Below are 25003 nucleotides of genomic sequence, written 5' to 3' on the forward strand. Positions count from 1 at the left end.
GAGATGGACAGGCAAATCCTCAGAGCCCAAACCACCTCCAGCTGATAGAGAGCTCGCTCCCTAGGATGTGACGGAGAGGGGCAGAATGAAGGAAGAACAATGTCTTAGTTGACGTTGAAGGCAGAGACCACCTCAGGCTGAAAAGAAGGTACTGGGCGGAGCACCGCCTTATCTTGGTGGAGAACAAGAAAGGGCTCCTTACAAGAGAGCGCTGCCAATTCCAACACGCGCCTAATGGAGGCGATTGCCACCAGGAAGGCAACCTTCCAGGAAAGAAGACGGAGGGAAACAGCGTCTAGAGGCTCAAAAGGAGCAGATTGGAGGGAACCTAGGACCAGGTTCAAGTCCCAAGAGGGTAAAGGAGGGCGATACAGCGGGACAGTGTGAGCCACCCCTTGTAGAAAGGTCTTAGCCGGGGCCTGTCTGGCTAAAGGAAGCTGGAAAAAAACTGAAAGTGCTCACACTTGGCCCTTTAAAGAACTACGCGCAAGACCCAATTCCACACCTGATTGCAGAAAGGACGGTGGGAAGTGAGAAGCACAGTGGAGGGAGGCCACGTTCCGCACAGAAGAGCAGAAAGGACCTCCAAGTTCTATATAATCTTGGAAGACATTGGTTTCCTGGCCTTAATTATGGTGTGGATGAGCCTGTCAGGGAAACCACGCTGCCTCAGAATTGCGGTTTCAACAGCCACGCCGTCAAATGTAGAGACTCTAAATGCTGGTGGAAGACAGGACCCTGAGAGAGAAGATGGACTCTGAGAGGAAGAGGCCATGGCGTGTCTCCTAGAAGGAGCAAGATATCGGTGTACCACGCACGACGGGGCCAATCTGGAGCAATGAGAATAGTCTGGATGCTGTCCAACCTGATTCTGCACAGGAGTCGTACAGTATACATACAGTAGAAAAAACCCGCCCCATGGTGCCACCAGTACATCTATGGCGCGCACTCAAGGATCTCTTGTTCGAGAGAAGGTGGTGAGAAGTTTGTTGTCGAGTCTGGACGCCATCAAGTCCACCTCTGGTCGGCCCCAATGGAGACAAATTGAGTCGAACACTTTCAGGTGCAGCAACCACTCTCCCGGGTCCACGGTTTTCCGACTGAGGAAATCCGCCGTCCAATTCTCCACCCATGGAATGTAGACCGCCGATAGCACTGGTACACGAGTCTCCACCCACTGCAGGATTTCGGCCGACTCCTCCATCACCCCTTTAAAGCGGGTTCCCCCTTGGTGGTTGATGTACGCCACTGCCGTGGCATTGTCCGACTGGATCCGAATTGGCTGGCCCCTCAGGAGAGGGGTCCAATGGGGAAGCGACAGATGAATGGCCTGGAGCTCTAGGATGTTGATGGGCAGTTTGGACTCCGACCGAGACCATACGCCTTGGGCTGTCGGGGGTGGGAAGACTCCGCCCTAACCCTGAAGACTGGCATCGGTGGTAAATACCGTCCATGAGATCGGGAGTAAGGACTTCCCCACCTCCAAGGTCAGGGCCGAGACCCACCACCCGAGTGCCGAACGCACACTTGAGGTCAGGACGATGTGACGGTCCAAGGACTCTGATGACTTGTCCCAAGACTATCAAATTGCTCGTTGGAGGGGACGAGTTTAAAATTGTGCAAACGGGACTGCCTCGAAGGAAGCGACCATTGCGCTCAAGACCTGCATGCAAAATCGGATCAAATGGGAACCTGCCCCGAAGGAGAAGACTGATCAACTTCAGAAGGGCTAGCCGCTTGTCCAGAGGAAGGCGAACTAACGCCGCGTCTGCGTCGAGGATCATCCCAAGAAAGGTGATCCACCTGGTTGGGCGTAAGGAAGACTTCTGGAAGTTTACCAGCCAGCCAAAGCGTGTCAGGGTGTCGAGAGCGATACGTAGACTGACCTCGTTCTGACTGAAGGTCGGCGCCTTGACCAGGATGTCGTCCAGATATGGAATCGGGGTGATACCCCTGGCACAAAGAAGGGCCAGGAGGGGAGCGAGCACTTTCGCGTAGACTAGGGGCGCCGTTGCCAAGCCAAAGGGAAGGGTGACGAACTGGTAGTGGTGGGGGCTTACCGAGAAGCGGAGGAAGCGCTGATGTACCGGAGCAATGGGGACGTGTAAGTATGCGTCCTGGATATCTATTGAGGAGAGGAATTCTCCACGCGCCAGTGAAGCAACGATCAACGGACCCTTCCTTCTTGGGGACGACAAATAGGTTTGAATAAAACCCTGTGAAGTGTTCCTCCCGGGGAACCGGGGAGATCACGCCCCAATCGAGGAGAGACCGAATTGCCTGAGAAAAGGAGACAGCCCGATCCGGATCTCTGGGGGACTAGGACAGAAAGAAAAACAGTCTGCGGGAGGAGAAGCAAACTTGATCTTGTAACCTGAGGGTACAGTTTTGAACGTCCACGAGTCTGAAATATGGGCCCACCAAATGTCCTGAAAAAGGAGGAGACGACCTACCACCCATGAGGGTGGGGGCGTCCCTTCATGCAGAAGGCTGTTTATTGGCTGAGGGACGAGTGGGCTGTGTCCGTGGGCGCCAGGCTGGTTGAGGTCGAAAGAATGGCTTTTTTCGCAGGTCTTGCGTGGAGGACTTGGGAGGCGCTCCTGCTGCCAGACGAGTACCCGAGAAGCGGCGAAAGGAGCGAGTCCGGGCATTTGAGGACTTAGCGCGAAACGTGCGCTTAGATCTGCCTCAGAGATACTTTCATCCAAACAGGACCCAAATAAACGTGAGCCGGAAAAATTGAGGGACCGCTTCGAGGAAGGAATCCGCTGCCCAGACCTTTAGCCACAGTTTGCGCCGTAAGGCTACTGCGAAAGCCGATGAGCGGGCCTCACAGAGATATTTCCCTGCCTGTGAGATTTGCAGGGCCAAAGACTGGAGCTCCGCCAGATGGAGGTCCACTGCCAAGTCTTAATTTAACCAGAGTTCCCATTCTGAGACCACCTTAGCCACCCAGGCGGAAGCAAAAATGGGTCGAAGCGCTGAGCCACCTGCTGCAAACGCCAACTTGGCAAAAGACTCCATACAGCGAACTACGGGATCCTGGAGGGATGAGTCGTCAGCCACGGAAATGGCGGTGTGTTTGGTGAGATGTGCGACCGGAGGATCTCCCTTAGGCCCCTTTCACACGAGCGAGTTTTCTGCGCGGGTGCAATGCGTGACGTGAACGCATAGCACCCGCACTAAATCCTGACCCATTCATTTCAATGGGTCTGGACTCTGTGCACATGAGCGTTGTTTTTCATGCATCAGATCTGCGTTGTGTAAAAATCGCAGCATGTTCTATATTCTGCGTTTTTCACGCAGCCCTGGCCCCATAGAAGTGAATGGGGCTGCGTGAAAAACGCATTGCATCCGCAAGCAAGTGCGGGTGCGATGCGTTTTTCACTGATGGTTGCTAAGAGATGCTGTTTGTAAACCTTCAGTTTTTTATCACGTGCGTGAAAAACGCATCAAAACCAATTGGACCCGCGCGGAAAAAACTGAACTGAACGCAATCGCAGACAAAACTGAGTGAACTTGCTTGCAAAATAGTGCGAGTTTCACTGAACGCACGCTGAACGCATCCGGACCTAATCCGTAACGCTCGTGTGAAAGAGGCCTTAGGCGGAGAGTACCACAATCCGCTGGAAAGGGATACAGTAGATCAAGTCGCTTGGATGTTGTTAAGCAACCATCTGGGCGTTCCCACGCCTTTGCAATGACCACCGAAAAGTTGTTGTGTAAGGGAAAGGCTTTAAGGGATTGTCTGGAGCGGGGAAAAGACACCCCTTGATGGCTCGTGGAGGGGGAGTCATCCTGCACCTGGAAGGTGTCACGGACAGCAGTAACTAGGCTGTCCACCATGGAAGCAATGTTAGAAGATACATATCAGAGTCAGATTCCCCAATCTCCCCATGGGACAGAACTTCCCCTGGGAGGGAGGATGTGTCCGAGCATGACCCAGGTGGGGGTGGAGATGCCGAGGCATCAGAGGAGGAATGATGACCTGCTCTGAGCCGCTTGTGCGAAGGTCTGCCCCTAAGTTGTTCACCCGAGGATGGTACAGACTGTGCAGGTGGGGATTTATCAACCAAACGACCCATGAGGGAGAGGGTGGATTGGGATATTTTCGAGAGGCCCTCCACTGCTCGGGACAGAGCACGGGCCCAGTCCCACACGGTCAGGGTGGTCATGCGGCTGAGTAGGCTCGGGGGGGGGGGCAGAACCTGTCTAGGCGCACAGCATGCGGAGCACACAGAATCTGGCTGACCGCGAAGGAACTTAATTTAGCATTTAGTCCATGCATAATAAGTGGTGGCTGGTGGTAAGCAAGGGTCGCTGGTGGGTTCTGACATGGCTGCTAATCCAAACCAATAGCGGTCTCAAGACTGGAGAGAGGGGTAACCGTCCTATCGGTTTGCAGGTGAGTGCAGGTCCAGCGATCCCAGTGGAGCTTGAGGCAGCCTGAACAGCACGGGGAAGCAAAGGGTCCTTCCACAGAGCCTTGCGATGGCCGGACAGCGCAGCGGTGGCCCCTGGAGGAGCGAGGGATCGTCTGTGAGAGCTCCCTGGAAAGACAGAGAGGCTAGGCGACTGCTTCCCATACCTAAAAAGGGAAAAATAACAAAAGAAAGCCGCCCTGCAAGCAGGGAGGTCTGCCTGCTACGACACTAAGCTAAAAACTGATATGCTCTCTCCAGGCTGGAGGGGGTATTGCCGGCGGTGGAGGAGTTATCACTTTTCATCCTAGTGTTCCCTCCTAGTGGCAGCAGCAGCTATACCCACGGTCCTGTGATCCCAATGATACAAGCAAGAAAGTGTTTTTACATTTTACATTTGTAGGCAACAAAACTATAGCTTATCACATATTTGCCTACTGTTACTCATCAGAATCCAAATCGGATTCCTTTCACTTACAACATTTTAATTGCCCACAGCCGCCACTAGGTGGAGCTCATTGCATATTTATTGAGCTATCACTGAAATCAAAATACAAATAAAACCAGGCCCCTCTAGTGGCGGTGGAGGAAGACATGCCTGGTCTCCCAGGCACCCTCCCCCCAAGTACAAACCGGATTCCAAAAAAGTTGGGACACTATACAAATCGTGAATAAAAACTGAATGCAATGATGTGGAGATGGCAAATGTCAATATTTTATTCAGAATAGAACATAAAATCACAGAACAAAAGTTTAAACTGAGAAAATGTACCATTTTAAAAGGGAAAAATATGTTGAATCAGAATTTCATCGTGTCAACAAATCCCCAAAAAGTTGGGACAAGGCCATTTTCACCACTGTGTGTCATCTCCCCTTCTTCTTACAACACTTAACAGACGTCTGGGGACCGAGGAGACCAGTTTCTCAAGTTTAGAAATAGGAATGCTCTCCCATTCTTGTCTAATACAGGCCTCTAACTGTTCAATCGTCTTGGGCCTTCTTTGTTGCACCTTACTCTTTATGATGCGCCAAATGTTCTCTATAGGTGAAAGATCTGGACTGCAGCCTGGCCATTTCAGTACCCGGATCCTTTTCCTACACAGCCATGATGTTGTGATTGATGCAGAATGTGGTCTGACATTATCTTGTTGAAAAATGCAGGGTCTTCCCTGAAAGAGATGACGTCTGGATGGGAGCATATGTTGTTCTAGAACCTGAATATATTTTTCTGCATTGATGGTGCCTTTCCAGACATGCAAGCTGCCCATGCCACACGCACTCATGCAACACCATACCATCAGAGATGCAGGCTTCTGAACTGAGCGTTGATAACAACTTGGGTTGTCCTTGTCCTCTTTGGTCCGGATGACATGTGCAGCACGCCAGACCTGCAGGGTATAGCGACAGTGAGGTCACGGTATGGGCAATCGAGGGTTACTCACTTCTTGGAGGACCCTGGGCAGGCAGGCAGCAGTGAATGAGAGGCAGACACTAGTTCCTCTGGGGCACACTCTGGGTGTAGAGACCTGGCCTGATGTTGGGTGAGGTGCCCTGGTTGTTGCAGGTGTTTAGAGTGCCTGAGGCAAGGTCCCTTTAAGAATCGTGATGCCAGTGCCTGTAACGGTGGCACACCGGTTGGTAGGGATAGAAATTGAGGTACACAGATTGTATGGTGAACCAAACGTTGCTTTACTTGGTAAACAGTCCAACTTTGTACAGTCTATTACAGAAGTTCCAGATGATGATGCAGTCCCTTGAACACAATGTCCCAAGCAGGCTTACTTCACAATGATGGCAGGTATAAATCATGCAAGATACTTGGAGGGCAAACAGTTAATGCTTTGCAGTGCAATGCTGCTCTATCCCCTCAGCTATTCTAGCTGGCTGGATCCCAAGGCCCGGATGCCTAAGTGCTGGCTTAAATCCTTGGTATAAATTCCTTCCTCCAGTATAGACCCTTGCTCTTCACTTTATAGTGTTTCTGCCCATCAGGTTACTTATGTGTGCTTGGTTGTATTCTCCTCTCTTGGTAGGGAAACTGCAGGTGGCTCCCAGGAGGTGCTCTCCTACTACTGGGGTATCTCAACTGAGCTAAGCTTAGCCTCAGGAGCTTCAGGCTGACGAGGTAACTCCTCTAGTCCCCTGGAATACACACGGTCTCCAAGCAGGCTGCACTCCTTCCAGCCTCTTGGTACAGCTAGGAACCAGGACTGTCCAGCTGCATGTCAGGAGGAGGCCATCAGCAAATCCTGGGCTGGTGCCTTCTCTCTTCTGTCCCCACAGACTCCTGACTAAGACCACCCCCCTCCCTGTCTGGGCCTGGACATTTATACTAGGGGCTCCCTATCTCCCTCTAGTGTCTGGAATGTCTAATTACACCCAACTAGGCCTGATAAACATGAACAGGGAAAATATACCAATGCAAAAACACATAGGAAATACATTAAAGGGTTTCTACCACTTGAATATCACATATTTGGTGTTCAGACACTAGCGATTCGCTAGTGTCTGTTCTTGCCTACAAGCTAATTATCACATTAATCCGGGCTGCCGATACCTCAAAAAAAGCACTTATATCTTTATGCAAATGAGCCTCTAGGTGCTATGCAGGCGTTTTTCTAAGCACCTAGAGGCTCCGTCTACCTTGCATTTTGCCGCCCTGCGCCTCGCTCCAGCACGCCCATCTCTCACTGTAATCGATCCTCCCCCTGCTTCAGCCTTCCGAAATCCCGCGCCTGCGCCGTCCGTCGCGGCATTCGGAGGCATTCGGCGCAGGCGCAGTCAATGTCTGACCGCTCCCTGCTCAGACATTTCAACTGCGCCTGCGCCGATGACGTCACAGAGCTCCGTGGGACAGACGAAGCCCAGCAGCAAGCGGTCAGACATTGACTGCGCCTGCGCCGAATGCCTCCGAATGCCGCGACGGACGGCGCAGGCGCGGGATTTCGGAAGGCTGAAGCAGGGGGAGGATCGATTACAGTGAGAGATGGGCGTGCTGGAGCGAGGCGCAGGGCGGCAAAATGCAAGGTAGACGGAGCCTCTAGGTGCTTAGAAAAACGCCTGCATAGCACCTAGAGGCTCATTTGCATAAAGATATAAGTGCTTTTTTTGAGGTATCGGCAGCCCGGATTAATGTGATAATTAGCTTGTAGGCAAGAACAGACACTAGCGAATCGCTAGTGTCTGAACACCAAATATGTGATATTCAAGTGGTAGAAACCCTTTAAATGCATAGATCAATACAATATCACTGTCCCTTATGAGCAGAAGTAACACGCTACCCAATTGACCCTTGTGTAGTGCCCACTCCTACCTAGTGGGACACTACACATGGCATCCCAGATTTCCAAAAATAACTTCGAATCATGACTCGTCTGACCACAGAACAGTCTTCCATTTTGCCACACTCCATTTTAAATGATCCCTGGCCCAGTGAAAGCGCCTGAGCTTGTGGATCTTGCTTAGAAATGGCTTCTTCTTTGCACTGTAGAGTTTCTGCTGGCAACGGCGGATGGCACGGTGGATTGTGTTCACTGACAATGGTTTCTAGAAGTATTCCTGAGCCCATTCTGCGATTTCCTTTACAGTAGCATTCCTGTTTGTGGTGCAGTGTCGTTTAAGGGCCCGGAGATCACGGGCATCCAGTATAGTTTTACGGCCTTGACCCTTACGCACAGATATTGTTCCAGATTCTCTGAATCTTCGGATGATGTTATACACAGTTGGCTTCTGAGAGACACTGCCACTCTGAGAAGCTCTTTTTATACCCAATCATGTTGCCAATTGACCTAATTAGTGTTAATTGGTCTTCCAGCTCTTCGTTATGCTTAAATTTACTTTTCCCAGCCTCTTATTGCTACTTGTCCCAACTTTTTGGGGATTTGTTGACACCGTGAAAATTTGAATCAAGGTATTTTTCCTTTAAAATGATACATTTACTCGGATTAAACGTTTGATCTGTCATCTACGTTCTATTACAAATAAAATATTGACATTTGCCATCTCCACATCATTGCATTCAGTTTTTATTCACAATTTGTTTAGTGTCCCAACTTTTTGGGAATCCGGTTTGTAGATCAGTAGGTGGGTCTAGGGGTGCATAAACCAGTGGGTACACTCTGACTCAGTCACCAAGCGACCACATAAACCTGGAGCCAGATATAAATAAGTTTCAAAATTACAAAGGGTTCTCATTGTCTTGAAATAAAAGCAGAAGTTGAAAGTCCACTTATCTGTTGGTACATGTTATCATGAGGAAAACTCCCCAGATGGTAGTCAATATAGGGGAAATACACTGACAGCTAGAAAGTCGCATCAGGAATTTCAGGGACCCATACAGGTAAACAATAGTTAATGTGTTCACTATATTGTACCGGTTATTTTGATTAGAGGAATACCAATTACTGTTTTGTGATATTTAAAAGGGGTTTTCCCCATCTCAGACAATGGGGGCATATCGCTAGGCTATGCCCCCATTGTCTGATAGGTAGGGACCTGCACCTACAATGAAAACTGAGCGGGGAAATAAACGGAGGGCGCACTCTATTCATTTCTATGGGGCTGCCGAAAATAGCCGAGCTTGGCTATTTCTGTCTGCCCCATAAATATGAATTGGAGCAGGGGCCGCGAGTGTGCGGTGCGCTCCCATTCACTTCTATGGGAGCAGCGCTTGGTGGTGGAAATCCGGGGTCCTCCAGCCACAGCTCTCATCGCACCGTCCTCGTTGTACGTGCGAGTTCCAGTGGTGGGACCCGCACGTATCAGACAATGGGTGCATATCCTAGCGATATGCCCCCATTGTTTGAGATGGGAATACCCCTTCAATAGTAGGCATGTTCCAAATTGCATTTTGTATAGATTTTGCTCCATTTTGTTTTTATTTTAATTAAAAGGGATTAACTGGTTTAAAATATTGATAAAGGCCATCAATATCAGATCAGCGGGGATTCAACTCCTGGCACCTCCGCCAATCAGCTATTTGAAGAGACCGCAGCACTCTCCAGGTTCACTAGCCATCCTAAAGTCTTGAGAGTTTGCAGAGTGGTTTGAACATGTGACTGAAGGGAGTATTTCTGACTAAGCTGCAATCAAAAAAAAAATCGTTAAAAAAAAAAAAGGAATGATCAAAATACCCAGCTGATAAATATGACTGGATACCAGTGCCATAAGCTTGGTGGAGATTCTAGGAGCACTCGAGTCCAAATGGAAGCGCCTGAAATTGAAAATGGTGCTATACCTTTTTTTAGCAAACAATTCTAAGACACTTTTGAGTCTATGGATGGGGGCATGACAGTAGGCATCATAAGTATATGGTAGCCATTTCTTTTATTTCAAAATGTGTTTAGGTTCTTTAGGCTGATGGTAAACCTGAAGAATCCAATTGGCCTCCTTATCATGAAAGCAGAATCCCGGGAGTCCTATTGAGTAATTAGCATTGGTATAAAAACCATTTTAGCAGTAAAGGAAGGCTCTCTAGTTCTATGGCTTCTTGTGAAGATCTTCAAGGTACACAGCTTAGTCATGAATCTATTTACCTGAGGTCCTATCAATTATAGGACCATCGCCTTGACTTCAAAGCCCAGAATGAGCAGGAATTTAAATGAATGGTGCAGTTTGCTTTCCGTTTACACATTTTGATTGCAAGGTACTTCTCACACATATGGGCCCCTAAATTGCCAGGGCAGTATAACTACCCCACAAGTGACCCCATTTTGGAAAGAAGACACCCCAAGGTATTCCGTGAGGGGCACTGCGAGTTCCTAGAATTTTTTTTTTTTGTCACAAGTTAGCGGAAAATGATGATTTTTTTTTTTTCTCTTTTTTCCTTACAAAGTCTCATATTCCACTAACTTGCGACAAAAAATAAAAAATTCTAGGAACTCGCCATGCCCCTCACGGAATACCTTGGGGTGTCTTCTTTCCAAAATGGGGTCACTTGTGGGATAGTTATACTGCCCTGGCAATTTAGGGGCCCAAATGTGTGAGAAGTACTTTGCAATCAAAATGTGTAAAAAATGGCCTGCGAAATCCGAAAGGTGCACTTTGGAATATGTGCCCCTTTGCCCACCTTGTCTGCAAAAAAGTGTCACACTGATCACTTTTTTCTTTTCACTTGTGATTGACAGGGGTGATCAAAGGGGTGATCAAAGGGTTAATTGGGGTTCAGGGGGGTGATCAGGGGCTATAGTGTAGTGTTTGGTGTACTCACTGTGAAGCCTGCTCCTCTGCTGGATCCAACCGACGAAAAGAACCAGCAGAGGAGCAGGCAGCCATATAACAGATCATATTTACAAATATGATCTGCTATATGGCTCTGTGATTGGCTTTTTAAAAAATCAGCAACCTGCCAGCCACGATCATTGGCTGGCAGGTTGCTGACGAAATACTCCTGTGCGAAATGCCGGCGCGAACTGCGCATGCGCATATTCGCGTCATCTCGCGTCTCGCGAGATGACGCGTATATGCGTGACTGTGCGCAGCGCTGCCACCTCCGGACCGCACATCTGCGTTAGGCGGTCCAGAGGTGGTTAAAGTAAAGATCCATTTCAGCTCCTTTTTTCTAAAGGATGCGTTCTCTATCACCTCCTCTTCTCAAAACCCCCACTGAATCGATCACACGGAATCGCAGTTGATTGACAGAGTAACAGTATATTGAATTCAATGTGAGTGGTATTAAATGATGTAGAGTAATATATCTTATATGTCCGATTCAGTATAGAACGTATATGATGATTTTATCTTGTTTTCAATATGTCACTTATCGTTATTATATCACTCTCTATAGATGGTGTATGATATCTGGTGACCCTTGGAGACATCCGGATACCGCTAGTAATTACATAGGCGGTAGGAAAAATATATATTTATGACAGCCTGGGTCTATTTTCTGTACATAAATATGTGGGTGACAATCCCATGGTGGAGTTCCTCTATGGGATTGCAGCCCGGATCTTTCCATGTGGACACCATGATTGATTACCACCTCTTCTTAAGGTAGACAGATTTTTTTTAGCGCAAATAATTACCACTGATTTGAGATTGTGGGAGGTTATACGAATGAATGAGTGGTTAATCCGATTACATGTTTGGGGGCTGTGACACACGATGGATTGGTCCCTTGCCATTAGGGAAGGGGCAATATTCACTATATATGGATTGTTATGATCACTTGTTATTAGCTTGAAAAAAGCTACCATGTAGCCGAAACGTTGCTGCTTTTTTTGTGTACACATTCTTTTTGAGTACAAGAAATAAAGATGGAACTGGATGGAGATTATGCAGCTACCGTTTTGTGATGACCTATCCTGAGGATGGCAATCAATATGATGGCACCTGCATGTCATCCCCTGAAGACGCCGAGTACACGGCGAAACATGTAGGGATGCAGGAATAGATTTTAGTTCAGGGATTTAGGGGTAGGGACCCCGTAGTGGGAAATTGTATCTAGATAGTGTTAGACATAGAGAATCTGTAGAGTTTGGAGACTCGAGGGGTGGTCCGTTATCCCGCCCTGAGAAGTCCAATCAGGACATACATCATACAATAAACACGAGACAGATCCCGAACCCTGATCTCCCTGAGGAATTTTAAGTCAGTTCACAAGAAAAAAATGTTTTTTAAAAAGAGTGAATAATAAAGATATAATTTTATGATTACTAGTCAGAGAGGCTGCAAAAGTTACGCTAAGGTCCGAGTGACCATTTAACTTCATAATACCTTATCTCCATTCACTCTCACAGTAGTCCACTATCAGGATTTAGACCTGTCTTCAAGCTATCATATTTTAGCACTTAGAGTACACTCCAAGGATTTACGATATGGTCCAGTACACTGAATTCTAAATACAGCAATGGACAACTTCTGTACTATTCTAGCACTTGGGCCCAGTCAAAATGTAAATCCCCTTCAGGGACTTGTAAGGAGTGTCAGAGGAAATCCTTCACGAATCATGGAGATGACTACTGAACTTGGAAACCCCTGGTCTAAGTCAGATCTCCTCATCTAAAATACAGCAGATGACACATAGATGGAAAAGCTAATTCATGAGCGAGTCATTAATATACATAAAGTGCAGCTTATAGACTAACATGCCAAACTGTGATTACAAAGCAAAACTGAATCTGCCAACGATAGCTGAACGTACGGTAGATTTGTATTCCAGTACGTGCGTTGTGTCCTATTTAAAGAAAGGGATTTTCTAGTTTTAAAGAGACACTGTCACTACATACCTTGAGAGACGTGAAATTGTCACATCAAGCACACATCTCGTATTTATGATAGGTATAATATCAAGTTATATACTGAGAGATTCCCTTTAAACCAAGCAAAAATTATTAACTTTCCACATTTTATTATTTGGTTCAAAAATGAAAAATTAAGCTACTTTCTAGACAGTTTTAAAAGCTGTATAGGGCAGCTGTATGTGCCGAGGAGGAGAGGATACAAGGAGGGTAGCTCACACGGTTGTATAGGGAAGAAAGCACATACATGGCAGCATGAAGGAGAAAGCAGCATCCTGGACACGCAGATCCAGAATATATTACTGAGAGGAACATGGCGACATGCAAATAATCTGAAACACTAGGAGCAGCTTGTACACTAAATATTATAGGATGAAAATGAATGAATGAAGAAAGACTGCAGACTGGAAATCAACACCACTTGTTTAAAGAGTAACTAAACCTTTGTTTAAAATTTTAATAAGATGTCCCTAGTAAAAGTTTTTCTAATATACTTTATTAATTTTGTATTTTTATTATACTTTTCCCTACCTAAAGTGCACCATTCCCTGTGCGCTTAAAATTAAGTTCTAGGAGTAGGGGCATGACATTTTTATGAATGGGGCCACAGCAGCAGTACATATTGCTGCTCCTGCCTGTACTCCCTGGAGGATTACTAACTCCTGGCATAGCACATGAATACTCTGTACCCATGTAGGATTAGCTGAGCGGAGCAGGCTCCTGCCTGTGCCTGCTTCACTAAGCTAAGAGTCCTGCATGTCAGCTCGAAGCCGGCTCCGCCAATCCTGGCATAGTACATTGGTACAGGGTACCCATGTGCTATGCCAGCAGTTAGTAATCCTTTGGGGAGCACGGGCAGCAATATGCACTCCTGCCTGTACTCACTGGTGCCCGGACTCTATGGTGCCCGTACTCTCTACACCGCTGAGATATCAGCAGTGTACGGAAATGCCAGTTTAAAGCAAACAGGGAATGGTGTGCTTTAGGTAGGGAAGAGTATAATAAAAATACAAAATTAATTAATAAAGTATATTAGAAATACTTTTATTAGGGCATAAGGGACATCTTAGTAAAATTTTACACAAAGGTTTAGTTACTCTTTAACACAAGGTAACCACTAACACACACTCCACAACACTGAAACTGCAACACCAGGAAGGACAAGGTTATCTAATTCGAGGAAGTAGCAGGTGTCATTAAGACCTGCAAATTTTCACATTTTCAAGCACCTAGCTCTAATCTTTGGCATGTGGGAGGGGCATAAAAGCCAGATTGGAAGCAAAGTTAGTTAGCCACATAAAAAAAAATTGCGTAAAGTCATGTGGGATGATTGGGCGGTGCCTCCTGTTCATCGACATGCCAGTTATCTCCACTTGTCAAAAACTGAGAGGGACAGAATCCTTGAACTAAAAGACCTTGGTGTATACCCCCAGTAGATCACTACATGCCTAGACTGAGATGTCAGCACTGTTCAACATTATGTGTCCATGTTGTTGGGAAACAGCAATGAACTGGAATTAAAGCAAGAAAGTGCACAGAGGTGAAAAACTACATGGACAAACTTTTTGACTAGCAGAATGGGCTATAGTCATCCATTCTGTACTGCAAGTGAAATTGGATGTCACATTCCAAGCCTAGGGCGGCAAATAGTGTCTACACAATCCATCAGAAAGCGTTAGCTCTACTTTGGGCTATAAGCCAGTCGTCCAGATACAGGTGTTCCATGAACTTCACACCACCAATTCTCAAAGGCTATCATGGTGCACAAGACAGCAATGGTGGCTGGAATGGAGGTCTATCACAGTGATGGCTAGACTCCGCCACTCCAGCTGTGGTGAAACTGGGAGTTGCAGTTTTATCACAGCTGGAGTGCCAGAGGTTAGCCATCACAGTTCTATCACCTTCAGCGATGAGTCCAATTTTTGTCTTGGACACACCCTGGAGATTAGTCGGGTTTAGCAGTTTGTGCTACAGGTAGCTCCTTCCTTCAACGATCTCTTTTGTCTACTATACAAAGACAATGTACCATGTTGGTATATACGCTTTTCTCCCATGCCTTGTTAGTTTTCTCAATCAATTTGAATCCTAGAGCTGACTATTGATCTAAGGCCTCATGCACACCACTGTATCAGTTTTGCAATCCGTAAAAAACGGACGCATTGACTTCAATGCATCCGTGGCCCGCATTTTTCGGCCAAGAATAGGACATGTTCAATCTTTTTGTGGAACGGACACATGGATGTGGACAGCACAAGGATTACATCTGTATTCAGTCAGTTTTTTTGCAGAACCATAGAAATGAATGACTCAGCGTGCAATCCGCAAAAAAATGCATATCGGACCCAGATACAAAATACAGTCATGAGCATTAGGCCTAAGGCACTCAGACTCCACCAATAATGGAACAATTAACAATTTTAGGAAAGGGCAACTCGCTGCTCAGGGGCCAGTGCTGTGTGCTTGCACCCCAAGCTAATTGCCCCTGACTGTGTCCACCACACAGAAGTAGTCCTGACTAGAGTTGTTGCGATACCAAATTTTTGATTCGGTTTCGATACCATGAAAAAGTATTGCGATACTCGATACCATTCGATACCACGCGAAAAAAAAATAAACCAAAAAAGCCACGTGCATTCCGCATGTTTAAAAATGGCGAATCGCGCAGTTTTTATTAATTTTTTTCTGTTCCGGCGTTCACCACCTAGATTTTTTTTTATATTTTAATAGTTTGGACTTTTCTGACGTGGCGATATGTAATATGTTTATTATTTATATATTTTATATATGTGAAATTGGGAAAAGGGGGTCATTTATACTTCATATTTTGGTGGGGGTTTTTTTTACTTTTTTTTTTACACTTTTTATTTAATAACTATTTCCCCCCTTAGGCTACTTTCACACTTGCGTTCGGGTCTCCGCTTGTGAGTTCCGTTTGAAGGCTCTTACAAGCGGCCCCGAACGCATCCGTCCAGCCCTAATGCATTCTGAGTGGATGCGGATCCGCTCAGAATGCATCAGTCTGGCAGCGTTCAGCCTCCGCTCCGCTCAGCAGGCGGACACCTGAACGCTCCTTGCAGCGTTCGGGTGTCCGCCTGGCCGTGCAGAGGCAAGCGGATCCGTCCAGACTTACAATGTTTACAATGGAAGTCAATGGGGACGGATCCGTTTGAAGATGACACAATATGGCTCAATCTTCAAACGGATCCGTCCCCCATTGACTTTCAATGTAAAAGTCTGGACGGATCCGTTCAGGCTACTTTCACAGTTAGAATTTTTTTTACAATATAATGCAGACGGATCCGTTCTGAACGGATCCACCGTCTGCATTATATGAGCGGATCCGTCTCAGACGGATCCGTTCTGAACGCAAGTGTGAAAGTAGCCTTAGGGGCTAGAACCTGGGATCTTTCATCCCTTGTCCTATTCAGCTCTATCAGGGTGAATAGGACTTCACACTGTCCCTGCTGCTCTGTGCCTTGTGCACACAGCATCAGGGATGTTACCATGGCAACCAGGGCTTCTGTAGCGTCCTGGCTGCCATGGTAACTGATCGGAGCCCCAGGCTTACACAGCTGGGGCTCCGATCAGAAGCTGCCACTGCACCACCAATGAGGGGGAGGGGAGAGGTCCCTGTGGCCACTGCCACCAATGATTTTAATACTGGGGGGTTGAGAGGGGCCGGCGCACTGTGCCACCAATGATTTTAATGGGATGGGGGGTTGAGGGGCACACTGAACCACCAATGATAAATTACCCCTTTATACAGGAGGCGGGTACTGGCAGATCAGCAGTTAACCCCTTAGGTGCCGCACCTGAGGGGTTAACTGCCTCTGATCGCAGCTCCCTGTCAGGGGCAGGGTGCCGGCAATGCGATTCTGCTGCCGGCACCCGCCTCCTGTATTGTGTTAGACTGACTTTCACTATCAGGCCACACAGAGCGGCGCCCAGCGATGTCTCAGCACTCACCATTAGTCCTGGGCGCCGCTCCGTTCGCCCGCAGTGCCCCATTACTGTCTCCTCTCCTGCTCCACATGCTGCTGATTACTATCGGAGCGATGGGAGGAGACATCAGCTTCACTAGTGGGCGTTCCTTCTTCCTGGCTGTAGCGCTGTCCAATCGCAGCGCAGGGAGAAGGAACGCCCACTAGTGAAGCTGATGTCTCCTCCCATCGCTCCGATAGTAATCAGCAGCATGTGGAGCAGGAGAGGAGACAGTAATGGGGCACTGCGGGCGAACGGAGCGGCGCCCAGGACTAATGGTGAGTGCTGGGGCATCGCTGGGCGCCGCTCTGTGGGAAATGGGAATAGTCCTATTTGGTAGCGCAGAGCGCCCGCCCCTCCTCCGCCCCTCTATCCTCATTGGTGGTGCAGTGCGCCCGCCCCTCCTCCCCCCCCCTCTCTTCTCATTGGTGGCAGCGGCAGCAGCACAGGGGGAGGGAGGACTGCTTCCTTCTCCCCGTGCTGCTGAGAGAACATGAGCGCGCCGATAGCAGCGCGCTCATGTTCAGAGATACTAGGCTGCGCAGAAGCGCAGCCCAGTATCGAAAAAACGGAAATCCCGGTATCGTATCGATACCGGGACAAAAGTATCGATTGGGTATCGAAATTTCGATACCCGCAACAACCCTAGTCCTGACACTGTGCCACTTGTGCCAGCAAAACTGCTGTTTCCATACAAAAGTTCCAGATGTACTATAACAGTACCCCAGTAATAAAACACACTTTTCTTATAGCCAACTTCTCTATCTCTCTCACACACACAAACATTAGGGCCAGTTTCTTAGGAAACTAATTAACCTTTCTGCCCATTTTTTGTGGCATGTGGGAGTAAAACTGTGAGTAAATCAGACCAAAACTAAAGCATACAAACTGATTCAGAAGTTGCTAGGATTTGACCCTTGGACCGATGAAACCGTGCCAACCACTAAGCCACCATGTATAAAACTATAAAAATAAAACCCTCTAAGGGCTCTGTAAGAGATCGGGTGCTGCCAGGCAGCAGGGGGCAGTCATGTCCACAGTTCGTAGTATATTCTAACTTGAAGCGTTCCCATCACTATGGGAACGCCTCTGTGTTAGAATATACTGTCGGATCTGAGTTTTCACGAAGTGAAAACTCAGCTCTGAAAAAGCTTTTATGCAGACGGATCTTCGGATCCGTCTGTATGAAAGTAGCCTACGGACACGGATCACTGACGCGGATGCCAATCTTGTGTGCATCTGTGTTTTTTCACGGACCCATAGGACAGGTCATATTTTTTTGACGGACAGGAAACACGGATCACGGACGCGGATGAACAACGGTGCATTTTCCGAGTTTTCAACTGACCTATTGAAAGTCAATGGCGGAACAACGGCCACGGGTGCACACAACGGTCGTGTGCATGAGGCCTAACTCAGACAACCCCCTTAAGTGCAGTACTACATGATTACTACAACTCCCTTTGTGTGTCGATCTCTAACCTATACAGTACTGTGCAAAAGTGTTATGCGGATGTGGGAAAATGCTGCAAATATAAATGCTTTAAAAAATAAAAATCATCAAGTCTCTCTGGGATTACATAAAGAGACAGAAGGATCCTGCAAGCCTACATCCACAACGTCTGCAGATTGTTCCAAACACCTTGGAAGTTCCTTCCAAAAACTGTGTGCACGTGTACTTAGAAGAATTGATGCGATTCTGAAGGCAAAGGGTGGTCATATCAAACATTGCTTTGATTTAGATTTCTCCCATTCATTCACTTAGCATCGTGTTAATTGCTAAAAATAAACTAACTTCTATTTTTGAAAGCATTCTTACTTTGCAGCATTTTTTTTCCACACTTGCCTAAAACATCTACACAGTACTGTATGTCTATTCTCACCCTTGATCCCCCACTGTGTGCCTACAGACCGACACAGGAATACACTGTGAGGTCATGAATTAAGAATGGCGTCTATAGCTGGCGGTGGATCTTCCAACGTTATGAAGAAGCGCTGGCCTCTACATAACTTTGGCGTATCCAGCACCAGTCTAAATGTAAGCTTGATGGCTTACATTTAGACTATTTTCTACACCCAAAACAGGCGTAGAAAATGATGAATTAGACGGGCTTCCCGGCCCGTCCCCTTCCCCACTTTTTTAGAACTGGCAGGGGCCGGGAAAAGTTGCAGATTGTGGCGCGAACAACCTTTGCGTCACAATCTGCACCAGAAATATGCAGAATATAGGCATATTTCTGGATAGTACCCTAAATGACCCCCTTAGTGCACACACATAATGGAGAGGGCTGAGCGTGCTCTCAGAAACCCTCTCAATGTATACCAGTGCCAGTTGGTGGGCACACAGCGGTGGAACAGGAGAAAACATTGACATATTACATAGCAATCAGGACTCTGAGGGAGCAGTGCTGCATTTATTTATAGTCCTTGGGAAAGGTGACAAAGTTCAGTTAATCCTCTACTATTCAAATATCTTCTCGAATTTGTAAAAATTTCTGAACATTTACTGGTACAGAGAAATGTATCATTTTTAGATTTCCTCTAGTTTGTTTAACCATGGTAGATTCCCCTCACCTAGAGTATAGAAATGCGTTTCACTTCTACACAAAGTCTTATTTTTTTTAGGTGGGATTCTCCCGTGTGATCATAAAGGCTGACAGACTGATAAAAAGGTAATAGCACACAGTAAATCATATGACAAGATTATTTATGTCTGTCTCCTGTCATCAGTACAAGACAAATTAGTGGTAGGCCGTCACAGATGTGAGGCACTGAAGTAAGAGGAACCTGGGAATTCCCAATTCAGCTGCTTTATCTTCATTTTGAAAGGGCCAACATATAAACCTAAACGATTAGTAAAGACAAATGACTGGAATTGCAAGGAAAGAAATTTCAGTGTAATGACTGTGAAGAAACACTAAGGATACACAAGGTATCCTCAGGAAACCATGCAGGGATATCTACAGTACAGGGGAATTCCATCCAAGCTCAATGGCGCATTGCCAAGTAGTACCAATCTGATGCTTTATATAGTGTTGTGGCCCATTTGGATTCTCTGTTTAGGGCCCACGTCTATTAGCAACAAAGGAGATCAGTCATAAGACTATCTCCTGTTCTGAAGGACCCTGTAACTTTCATGCATTTTATACAGACAACCGGGGTCAAACTGGCCCACAAGAGTACCAGAGGTTCCGTTGGCCTTGGCAAAAATCCATTGCGACTGCCACTCACTTGGCATTAGGGCATATTTATTTGATTCAAAGTCTCTTAAGCTGTATTGATAGTATAGAGATTGGGCCTCGAGAATAATTTCCTTTGGTTGGACCCCAGGAACCCAAGTCCAACACTGCAGACAACCCACAGATATTAATGTGAATTGTGTAAGGTTTTTTTCTCCCTTGTGTTGTTACTGCGAAGAAAAAGAAAAACCTGCTGCTGGGTTTTTGCAGAGATTACTGTGGACAGCCCCTTTAATGAAAATAAAGTCATGGCATAGGTTAGATGTGTTGTCCAGTTTGGAAAACCCGTTCTCATATATTCAGTAGTAGGAGATCCTCTGGTCAGGATCCATATCTCTTGGCCAGAGTGGAGAACAGTTACAAAGAGTGTCTCTTACTCCAGGGGACATGTAGGATCCTGGACATTAAGGAGGGATCCCCATGGCAACATTAGCAGGGTCCATGTTTTGGTGGGAATTTTCCCGCCATTTATGTATTGTGTCACTGGGCAGAACTGCTGTTCTTCCCAGTAATGGCTTTCCCTAGGTTATTTTTAGTAAGGTTGGGGGAGGTTTTGCAGGAAAACGTCCTGCCTTTAGTTTTGGGTCACTGGGCAGAATGGATTTTCTGCCGGTCATGGCCTCAACGGGTTGACAGTTATGACCGTTTGTGACCTAGGGTAAAGTTACCTAAGCCCTGGTAACAATGGTCCAATTGGTTAAAAGTTAAGGAAAAGCGGAAGATCTGGGCTATATCTGATCAGGACCCTTGTGCCAGACTGCTTTTCGCCTGCACCAGCCTGCGGGAGCCGGACCCTTTGTGCCCCTCCTGCCCTCCTCTATATGGTGCCATGTCCTGTCCATTCAAATAAAAACTGTAAGGCTAGTCTCACACATAGGTTTTTTTGGTGATTTTTAAAGGGTATTGCATTTCTTGGTGTCTTGATAGTTTTTTTTAATAGCCTTTTTTAGGCCAAAAAAACCATCTCCGGGTATTGAGTGGAAGTCTATGGGAAATATTAAATACAGGACAAACAAGTATAAGTTTTTTAGAAATTTCTAAAAGCAGACACACTCTCAAAAGTGTGCTGAATTTCCAATCCTGAATTTTTTTAATTTTTTTATTTTTACTTTTGAAAGAAGACGAAGTCATATATAGTGAAGCCTTAAATGAATGGCCTTATGGACCACACTACCATATATCACAAAACACTTTCATTTTATAAATGTAATTATGTGAATCCCGACAGAACAGCAACCGATCGATACTGGGACTTTCAAGATGCCTAATGTGCGGTCTCCTTCCCTTGTTTTTACTTGTGAACATGAGCTGCTGTCAGATATATCGGTAATAGTCCAAAAATGCAGGGGATTTCACAGGCTCCATCGCCTCAGAAATTGTTTTCGTTTTCTAATTACAACTAAAGCTGGGTTTACACCACGGCTATTGATTTCTGTTGTTCTGCTCAGTTATAGGACTCTGCAACATAGGCCCAAACAGTCCCTTATGCAGATGTGAACAAGCCCTAATAAAGCTTTTCTTTCTCTTCCAGATAAAATGAATAGATAATACAATAAGGCTTTATTCATACGTCTGTGATGTGTTGCGGGTCCGCAACACACCAGCCCGGCACCCCCATAGAAATGCTTATTCTTGTCCGCAAGCTGCGGACAAGAATAGGACATGTTCTATCTTTTGCGGAGCTGCGGACCCGAAAATCGGGGACGCGCTCCGCAATTGCGGATTCAGATAGCACACTGTGTGCTGTCCGCATCCATTCCGTCCCCATAGAGAATTAATGGGTCCGCACCCGTTCCGCAAAATTGCGGAATGGATGCGGACACATTCTGTGGACGTGTGAATGGAGCCTAAGGGTGGCAGATATGCAGAGGTCTAATTAATATTGAGGGGCGAGCGTGGTTCTTAAGACTCTTGACTAGCAATGAATAGCCATTTTTAAACAACCTTGTAATCACCTGATCAATGAAACAGTGTGATTGTCTCTCCTTGTTAGCTGAAGAAGGCATCATAGAAGTCTATGAGTCAGTCTTCAACAAATGAGTTGAGGAGAGCTTATGACACCCAAAGGGGCACATTGCATCTGCTTCTTCATTTCATTGATTGGAGGAGATCATCAAAATTTCTCATGTGTCTGGGGATGAGCGATCTTCTGTTTTCAAGTTCAGGATTCATAACTTATGGTCTATGGTAGCGGAATCCATAACAAAATTCTTAGATAACCTGAACCAGAGCCTTGTACGCCAAACTTGAAAACAGAAGTTCACTCATCCCCATCTGTGACAAGTCAAAAGTTCTCTGAAAGTGCAGCTACTGGTAACTAATGTGATGGCAATATATATTGGCCATGTAATACTCCTCTGATGAAAAGCTATGCAAGTTAGCTACTGTATTTTTTGCCCTATAAGACGCACCGGCCCATAAGACGCACCTAGGTTTTTGAGGAGGAAAATAAGAAAAAAAATATTTTTAACCAAAAGGTATGCTTTTGGTAGGTTTTGTACTAATGGTGATCTGTGGATGGCACTGTTATGGGGGGTGATCTGTGGATGGCACTGTTATGGGGGGGGGGGGTGATCTGTGGATGGCACTGTTATGGGGGGGGTGATCTGTGGATGGCACTGTTATGGGGGGGGTGATCTGTGGATGGCACTGTTATGGGGGGGGGTGATCTGTGGATGGCACTGTTATGGGGGGGGGGGTGATCTGTGGATGGCACTGTTATGGGGGGGGGTGATCTGTGGATGGCACTGTTATGGGGGGGGGTGATCTGTGGATGGCACTGTTATGGGGGGGGGGGGTGATCTGTGGATGGCACTGTTATGGGGGGGGGGGGTGATCTGTGGATGGCACTGTTATGGGGGGGTGATCTGTGGATGGCACTGTTATGGGGGGGGTGATCTGTGGATGGCACTGTTATGGGGGGGGGGTGATCTGTGGATGGCACTGTTATGGGGGGGGTGATCTGTGGATGGCACTGTTATGGGGGGGTGATCTGTGGATGGCACTGTTATGGGGGGGGGTGATCTGTGGATGGCACTGTTATTGGGGGGGGTGATCTGCGGATGGCACTGTTATTGGGGGGGTGATCTGCGGATGGCACTGTTATTGGGGGGGGTGATCTGCGGATGGCACTGTTATTGGGGGGGTGATCTGCGGATGGCACTGTTATTGGGGGGGTGATCTGTGGATGGCACTGTTATTGGGGGGGTGATCTGTGGATGGCACTGTTATTGGGGGGGTGATCTGTGGATGGCACTGTTATTGGGGGGGTGATCTGTGGATGGCACTGTTATTGGGGGGTGATCTGTGGATGGCACTGTTATTGGGGGGGTGATCTGTGGATGGCACTGTTATTGGGGGGGTGATCTGTGGATGGCACTGTTATTGGGGGGGTGATCTGTGGATGGCATCGCTGTATATGTGTCACCCACAGATCCCCCTCCCATAACAGTGCCATCCACAGATGCCCTAATATACCGGAGCTAAACCTGGGGGGGGGGCCTGCGCCGTCTACTTTATGATTGAAGTAGGCGGCGCAGGCACGTGAGGTCAGTGAGTTACGGCCGGCCACCCGCCCTGCTCTGCCTGCTACAGGACATTTAGTAAGTAGTACAGATGGGGCTGGGGATCGGAACTTCAATTAAAGTTATTATTATAAAAGGTTTAGGCAATAAGGAAGTAAGTGAGCGGCGGGGCCGGAGCACAGTGACCGCACCGGCCCCGCCGCATTTGCATGACACCGGCCCCTCCTCCCTCCCCCGTCCAGCTGATACATCGCAGACTGCAATGTAAAATGGCAGCATTTTCCCCCCACTTTGGGGGGGGGGGGGATGGAAAGTGTGTCTTATGGGGTGAAAAATATGGTAGTTTATATACCTTTTTCCCAAAGTAGGATTGCATGGCTTATAAGACTCCTTACACCTACTAGGCACTCTCCACAACAAGAAATAGTATCAACCCTAGATCCTCAACAAAGGCCTCTCACCCAGCTAAGTCAGTTCTCTCTGCTTCCCATGATGAGGGACAAAAATGGTTCCATAAAAAAAAAAAAAAAAATAAAAAAAAAAAAACACACACCAACTACAGTTTGCCCGGCAAAAAGAAAGCCTTTACACTCCTGTAGACGGAAACATAAAAAAAAACGCTATGAATGTCAGAATATGGTAACGCAAAGCATTTTTTTTCAAAGTTTTTTTGTTTTAGTAAATCATAATAAAAAGTATATGGAACTTTGTATCTCTGTAATGGTACTGACCCGCACAGAAACAAGTAAGGCCAAGTTCACACTTCAGTTATTTAGTCAGTTATTTTGAGCCATAACTACTGTAGCTTTGGGTTATAAAAAAAAAAAAAAAGGTGCAGATCTTTCCACTATACCTGATCTCTGAGAAGGCTCTACTATGGGTTTTAGGCTACTTTCACACTAGCCTTTTTTACTGGGGACGGCAGGGTTCATCAAAAACGCTTCCGTTACTGATAATACAAACATATGCATCCGTTATGAACGGATCCGGTTGTATCATCTTTAACATTGCCAAGACTAATCAGTCATGAACTCAATTGAAAGTCAATGGGGGGCGGATCAGTTTTCTATTGTGTCAGAGAAACGGATCCGTCATGACCTACAATGCAAGTCAATGGGGCATGCTGTGGTTTACTCTCCGGTATGAGAACAGAGCATTTTAGAGCATTCTGTTCTTTTTAGTTACATTTACAATGAACAGGGACAAAACGGAAGCATTTTTTTTTCCTGTATTGAGACCCTATTACGGATCTCAATACCGGAAAATATTAACACTAGTGTGAAAGTAGCCTTAGCTCACAATAACTGATGAAATAACTGAAGTGTGAACTCAACCTAACGTTATTTTTTGTAGACCGTAAACACCATAAAAACAAAACCCAAAAAACAAATGGTGTAATTCTTTTTTTTTTTTTTTTTTTACCCCACAAATAACTTTTTCCCATTTTTTTATACAAATTATAAATTCAACTAGATGGTGTCGTTTCTGAAGAAACCACAGGATGCTGGCTTGAAACCTGATTGGCTGTTTGTGGCACACACTTTTTAAAATTTAAAGCCAAGTCACCCGATGACTGACTGTGCCAAATTTGAGGACCC

General features: G+C 46.6%; 1 protein-coding gene across 1 annotated transcript in view; it reads right to left on the reverse strand.

Moving 5' to 3' along the window:
• The window catches only part of TNIP1 (TNFAIP3 interacting protein 1), a 111842-nt gene that overhangs the window by 72235 nt on the left and 14604 nt on the right, over nt 1-25003 (reverse strand).

Source organism: Bufo gargarizans, chromosome 2 (assembly GCF_014858855.1).
Source record: "Bufo gargarizans isolate SCDJY-AF-19 chromosome 2, ASM1485885v1, whole genome shotgun sequence".
Taxonomy (NCBI): domain Eukaryota; kingdom Metazoa; phylum Chordata; class Amphibia; order Anura; family Bufonidae; genus Bufo; species Bufo gargarizans.